The sequence below is a fragment of the Pristiophorus japonicus genome, chromosome 1, assembly GCF_044704955.1.
Source record: "Pristiophorus japonicus isolate sPriJap1 chromosome 1, sPriJap1.hap1, whole genome shotgun sequence".
NCBI classification, from domain to species: Eukaryota; Metazoa; Chordata; class Chondrichthyes; family Pristiophoridae; genus Pristiophorus; species Pristiophorus japonicus.
The window spans coordinates 16,448,065-16,455,409 of record NC_091977.1 but is presented as its reverse complement, the minus strand read 5'-3'; the positions used below and the strand labels follow the sequence as shown (position 1 = coordinate 16,455,409).

The following is a 7,345-nucleotide window of genomic DNA, read 5'->3' as shown; positions in this document are numbered from 1 at the left end:
TACCTGAACGGAATATATGCAATTAAGGACAGTAAGGTAAACGGGATATATGAAAATGTATAAGCCATGGAAGAATAGCTGGGAGAATGTCAGATTGCAAATAGTGCAACATCAGCATAGCTAACAGTCTTTCTCAAGGTTTCAAGTCACTAATCCTGCCAATAATATATAATTGTAACATGAAATACATCTGCAGAATTGCAAGGTCTCAGTAAATAGTCACACCATTAGATTGAAACATTTAGAGGCAATACTTGAGCTTTCAAGAAGAACATCTCATATAGATTGACTAATGAGTGGCTGAGTTAGACTGTCAATCCATTTGTATTTTGTTATCTGATTTCAAAACTGTATAACTGTTAACGCTTTACGATGTAACTTCACCTATCCGTAGGGAGTGTGCACGCTCTATCCAGAGAGTATATCTTCTGTCTGATAGGTCTTACTGGCCGGTAATACAGACTGCTTTGTTCAAAGCACAAGAGGTATTCGACTCAGTAATTTTACTGAACCAGATTGAAGTAAAAGAATCCGGGAATTAACATTTGGTGTCAGAAATGGGATCTCAACGGACGACTGCCGAAAACTTGCGAATTAAGAGCCAGACTAGCTTTGGACGAGACGAGGGGAAAGTGGCCACTGGAGTGAGTATGATTTCAATACTGCTCCAGTTTCCCCCGGTTTCAAAAGTCTGAGGAAAGTTTAGCCACTCGCTGGTTCTCAGGTAGTGTCTGAACGAGATCCAGGACAATCTGGTGAATACCTTTCAAACTTAGAATAGGGATAGAGATAGGGAAATTGCGCGATGACGCAAACCAAGCGGCGACTTGGAAAGATAGTTAGAGCTAAATAGGGATAGATATTCAATCATGGATCCAAAAATTAATAGGAAAGAAAAGAGACTCTTGTGAATGTCTGTTTAAATGAGAGATGCTTCTGTGACTTTTACTGTAAAAAAAAAGCTGGGGAGTTGTGGTTTGTTTTATCTCAAACAGAATGAAAGTTTGTTTTAACCCTTCGTAGTGTTGTCCTGTATGTGGGAAGTTTAAGAGTGTGAACCGTATTGAATTACGTATATTCGGATGATAAGTTACAGAGCCAGGAAATGCCCAAAGGATAGGTTTGTTGAAAAAAAAATGAAAAAATTACATGGTCCCGGTGGTTAAAAAAAAAGAAAAACTTGTTGAAAGAAAACATTCAGAGAAGGCACAGCAAAACAACTGAGATGGATTCAAAAGGATTTAAAAAAAAAAATTATATTAAATAACACGACCTTGAGGCTGGAACAATTGAGATAATGAAAAGCAGTCCACAGCCTACGTGCCAGACTTCTCTCTAGTTATAAAAAAAGTAACGTACTAAATAGGTGCTAAAAAAAAAAATTGTTCTGAGATTTTAAAATTCCACTGCAGTAAAAAAAAATAAAATCACTCCTGTCCAATTGGCAGAAAAACTCCATTAAATTAGGGCTTTCATTGACTGATTGAATTTAAACTGCACAGTAACGCGAAAGGATAGGGAAATTTGGAGACTGAAAGAAATTAATTGAGGCTCATAAGAAATCAAAATTAGAAAATTAGGCTCACAGGGAATAAAATGGGGATTTAAATAGAGGATAGGTGTTCAACTCAGGTACGACGTCGACCTTGTATATCACTTGGCCCGTCTAGGCTCTGATTGAATTAAAAAAAAAACCCCGCAGCAACTCGGAAGGTAGGGCCGACGCAAACGCGCAGCGGCCGAGAGGAGAAGGGCCGAAGCGAACGCGCAGTGACGTAAACGCGCAGTGACGTAGACGCGCGGTGACGTAAACGCGCAGTGACGCAGAGGCGCAGCAACGCGAATTATCAGGAGCCCTGAACAAAGTGACACTAAAAGTGTAGAGGTAAAAAAAAAAAGCACAGGGATTAATTTGGAGAAGGGGACGAGGAAAAGGGGATAAAAAAATTTAATTGCAACCTGGCGACATTATTGTCAGAAATTAAAAGATGCATCACTTCTATCGAGTTGGCAAACAAATGCTATTAAATTAGGATTTGCATTGACAGAGGGAACATATGTTAAAACTGTAGACGTCTTAAAAAAAAAGAATGAATGTGCGCACGAGAAACTTGCTCTGGGACCTCTGAGAAAGGTATTGATCAACTACAAGTTAAAATGGCTGGCTTTGTGTTAACCGAGGCTGATGATGAAATTGATGAGTGGCCACTGACTCAGCGCCCAACGGCGCCTCCCGCACCCCCTGGCCTCTTGCTCCAGTCCTCTTCCCAACACCCTCCACCTAACACTCCGGTAAAAAGAGTTAGGAACAACCACATATCACCAAAGCAACAAACCCAAACTGACTCCTCATCCTCTGATAGCGATTCGGATCCCCAGTTCACAGGCAATATAGCCGAAAGGACCAGATCTCACACTCGAAAGGTCAGAACTATATCTCAACATCACAAACAGTCCCGTAAATCTTCTAGTCAACCTACCAGTCCAAGTTGTGAAAGACATAGCAAACACCCCCGCCGATCGAGACGCAGAACTGTCAAGCAGTCAGACAGCTCTGAAACATCCTCCGGCCTAGAAATGATTTCCAAGATCCCAAAGTCCCGACACCAATTCCCTGTCAGACCAATGCCAAACCCTGATGCACAACAAGCTGCAGACCACCTCTCTATAGATGTCTGTGATCTTCAAACAACTATTTGATTGCTCACGCTATCCGGACAGATGGAAAGGGCAGTTAGATATTATTGGCAGAAAAAGAAAGGGGAGAGGGGAGGTGCGCCCCCAACCTGGGTCAAGACTGAATACGTGACTAGAAAGGAAGAGCCATCTCGGGAGGAAGGATCAATAGAACCGTAGTGTGGCATACAGGATTGGATGGATAAGCAAGGATACGGTTATACTAAACAACCAAACGGCCCGAGCCCTGCTAATAAACCTCCCTATTGTCCCCGGCATGGTATGGGAAGAGGCCAGGACTGGGTAAGAGGAATTGACTGTTTTAATTGTGGGCAGGAAGGACATTGGAATAAAAATTACCCCTACCGTCAGCATGGAAAAGGAAGAGGAGGAAGAGGAGGGGGGCAAGGGGGGAGAGGAGGATCTTACACTAACTTCTCCCAGAACAACCCCTTTGGTCAATTGTCCCCCGATTGACTACGCAGCTTGATTGTGCAGGGATCCTCCCCGGACGACGAACCCATTCTGAATGAGTGGCAACCCTTTTTGATAGATACGGGAGCCTTCATGTCTTCTGTACAATCAAAGCTTAAACTCCCTGCTTCTACTGAAACACAGGAACTTTCAGGATTCCTGGGACAAATCTCGACATTCCCAGTGTCAGAACCGGTTAAAATGGGTTACCAGGAAGAATCGGTGGAACATCGAGTTGTTATCACAACCAATCTGGACTGTAACTTGATGGCTAGAGACCTCCTTTGCAAATTCCAGTTGCATTTGGAGTGTGGAGATAATGGGATTATTGTAAAATAGGAAACCCTTAAGCGGCAGTATTATACCACTAGAACCCCTCAGTGGTGGTCTCTGGACCTGCCGCAGGCACCCTATCACGTGACCCTAGCATACGATCCCAGCGGAAAGAATCAGGACCTGCAGAACTTTTATCAGGATCACGATGGGGAAGTGAAGGGAATTCTATTAAGGGCTAGAGTGACTGGACTGGAAAGAGAGGCAGATCTTGTGGAAGTGGATAAGAATCTGTGGAAAAAGCCCCTAACAATGGCACCGCATATTGCTCGTGAAGTATTAGCCCCTCACCATGCTAAAGATTTGGGAGTTATGGTACGTAAGGCCATGAGGCTGACCCGACCAGCCGGGATGTGCAAATTGTAAAACATGGCCGAACAGTCCAATTTAATGGGGACCCCGAGAAAGTATTAACAACTCTACGGCATTATACTGGCTCGGACATACCTGATTATGTGGATCCTCATGTGTGGGCAGAGGACCCCTCCCAAGTGGGTTATACTCCCATTGATCCGATTGAGATCCCAGTGCAGGGCAATGTGGACTGGCCCTCTATCCGACAGAACCCACTGAAATCACAGGTAATCCTAAACTGACCTTTCGGCACTGTACTGCAATTAATCCGGCCTGTTTCCTTACTGAGCCACCCCAAGCTGAGGAAGAACCCAGTCATGATTGCTTATCTTTAATTTAAGAGGCCACATCAGTCAGGGAAGATTTAGTTGATGTACCAATGGAAGATCCAGACTGTATTCTTACTGAGCCACCCCAAGATGAGGAAGAACCCAGTCATGATTGTTTATGTATGTTGACGGAAGTACTTCTATTAATCCAGAAGATACACGAATCTCAGGATACGCCATAGTAAACCGGGAGAATCAGGTCTTGGAATCTGCCGCTTTGAAACCGCCTATTCTGCTCAACAATTCGCCCTCACCCAAGCCTGTATCTTGGCCAAAGATCTCAAAGTCAATATCTATACCGACTCTAGGTATGCCTTTGGGGTGGCGCATGATTTCGGACAATTATGGAAAAATAGGGGATTCCTAACCTCACAGGGGAATGAGATATCCCATAAACAGCTAGTATCTGATTTGTTGCAAGCCCTCATGCTCCCCAAACGCATTGCCATTGGCAAATGTACCGCCCAACCTACCGGAAATTCTCTGGTTGATATAGGGAATCATTGTCCTGACCAAGAGGCCAAACAGGCCTCTCGTGACCAACAGATGGTAGTGCCCAAAATTATGAGTCAGACTAAAAATCCTGCGAAGGATAAGTTAGCTTCGGAAAAACCAATGCCAACCATCCAAGATGTTAAAAAAGCACAGGGGGACGCTCCTGAAAAAGATAAACTGTTGTGGAAATATTATGCATGTACTTATGACAATGTTTCTAAACTCTGGACCACTCCCGCGGAACAGACTTGCATGTCTGATGAGTTGGCCTCATGGGTTATAGAATGTCTGCATTTTGCTACTCATTGTGGAGCAAGGACCACGAGAGACACACTTTTGGCTACTTGGTGGCACCCTAGACTCCAGGCGCTCACCCAGAACATCAGTAGTCGTTGCCTGGTTGGCCAGCAACATAACCCAGGGAAGGGAGTCCCCTGTGATTGGGGTAAAACGCCCCTACCCGAAGGTCCCTTTGAGACATTTCAGTTGGACTACATTGAGTTGCAAAAAGTTCAGTGTTACAGATATGTGTTAGTAATAGTAGATGTGTTTAGCAGATGGATTGAAGCCTACCCTAACCTGGACAATAAGACTCAGACTGTTGTTAAGGTGTTAATGAGGGAAATTGTTCCTAGATATGAGATCTCAGCTAGACTGATGACCACCTATGTTCTTTCTCTGACTCAGGCTCTGCGACTAGTTCACAACCAGGTTCAAGATGCTCACCTCGACCTCCCAGTTTTACCCGAATTGTCCCTCGTGGCACCAGGGAAGTATGGATTCGGAAGGGATTAGAGCCACAATGGGAGGGGCCTTTTTAGGTGTCACTCACTACCCCCACTGCAGCCAAGGTTGAGGGGAAAAGTGCCTGGGTTCACCTGCACCACTGCAAGCTCATCACCATTTAAACAAATTTTGCTGGTTAGTCTAATTCCTGTTTCTGTTCCAGATCTCCTCTTCCCCATAGCTGAACAAGGCAGTTGAAGGAGGATCAGTTTGAACTTTTACCCGTAAGACAGCCAAATACACTGACGGAGACCTGAAGGGAAACGTGAAAACAGAACTCTTTTTATCAGCTAAATAATTGGACTATTTATAAGATGAGACTGTGTCTGTATGCCACTGTCTGCATAATAGTGTTGATATATGACAGTTTTGGCGCACGGGAAGGAAGACAAAGGCGAGAGCTCCATGTAAACACCTTTTTGTATATGTCTTACCATGCGGAAAAAGGGCACTTCACTAGATGCTGGGTGTGTTCACATATCCCTATACATTCCAAAGGGGGAATTCCTTTGCGCACCGTTCCACTGACCCTAACTGAGACTGTTAGATGGATTCAAAGAAACGATATTGGAATAGGTAGCTAACCGTACTGCTGAGGCTCTGGAGGGCATCACAGCTGAAATGGTAGCGATAAGGACCGTAGCATTACAAAACCGAATGGCCCTCGATTACCTGTTAGCTGAGAAAGGGGGAACGTGTGCCCTGATAGGATCTGAATGTTGCACTTACATTCCTGATAGTTCAGAAAACATAACCCACCTTGCCGATCACATAAGGAGGGAGGTGAAAAAGTTATCCACACCAGCAAAAGAACTTAGCAGGTTTGATAATAATTACCTGCTGTTTGATTGTTGGTTGCCTTAACCTCTGCTGTAAAGTAATGACAAGGTTAGCAGACCCTCTTGTGGTCAAGGCTTCCCGGGTTATGATCCAACAAACTAGAGAACTACTCAACAATAATATGATTCTGGAAAGGGAGTGCGAACGGATGAATGCAATACTCATAGAATGATCCTAAATGTTATCATAGAATGATAAAAGGGGGGATGTGGATACCTGAACGGAATATATGCAATTAAGGACAGTAAGGTAAACGGGATATATGAAAATGTATAAGCCATGGAAGAATAGCTGGGAGAATGTCAGATTGCAAATAGTGCAACATCAGCATAGCTAACAGTCTTTCTCAAGGTTTCAAGTCACTAATCCTGCCAATAATATATAATTGTAACATGAAATACATCTGCAGAATTGCAAGGTCTCAGTAAATAGTCACACCATTAGATTGAAACATTTAGAGGCAATACTTGAGCTTTCAAGAAGAATATCTCATATAGATTGACTAATGAGTGGCTGAGTTAGACTGTCAATCCATTTGTATTTTGTTATCTGATTTCAAAACTGTATAACTGTTAACGCTTTACGATGTAACTTCACCTATCCGTAGGGAGTGTGTACGCTCTATCCAGAGAGTATATCTTCTGTCTGATAGGTCTTACTGGCCGGTAATAAAGACTGCTTTGTTCAAAGCACAAGAGGTATTCGACTCAGTAATTTTACTGAACCAGATTGAAGTAAAAGAATCCGGGAATTAACACCGGTTTTGTCTGTGTGTGGGGGTAGCAGCTTGTTTAGTGCTGTGAACTTCTTGTTCCTATATTTCGTTCGTTGTTGTACCTGCATTGTAAATCAACCTCGCTGCCGGCACTGTTTTTGGCGCAGGGCTGTAGCTCCGCCCCCAGCAGCTCCTGCTGCGCGCGCCGAGCTAGAAACGGGCCTACAGCTAATGGAGAATCGCGAGGTAACTATTCGGCGCAATTTTTATTCTACAAATTAGGCGGGCCTCTCCGATGTGCGCCGTTCTACTGGGAGTCCGAAACTTGAGCCCTCTGAGTGAA

General features: G+C 43.9%; 1 long non-coding RNA gene across 1 annotated transcript; it reads left to right on the top strand.

The window, feature by feature from the left end:
- LOC139262653 (uncharacterized) lies at positions 1-6,984 on the top strand. The gene is made up of 2 exons (XR_011592974.1): positions 1-485; positions 5,611-6,984. It is a non-coding gene; the product is annotated as an uncharacterized lncRNA (long non-coding RNA).
- The last annotated feature ends 361 nt before the right edge of the window (positions 6,985-7,345 follow it).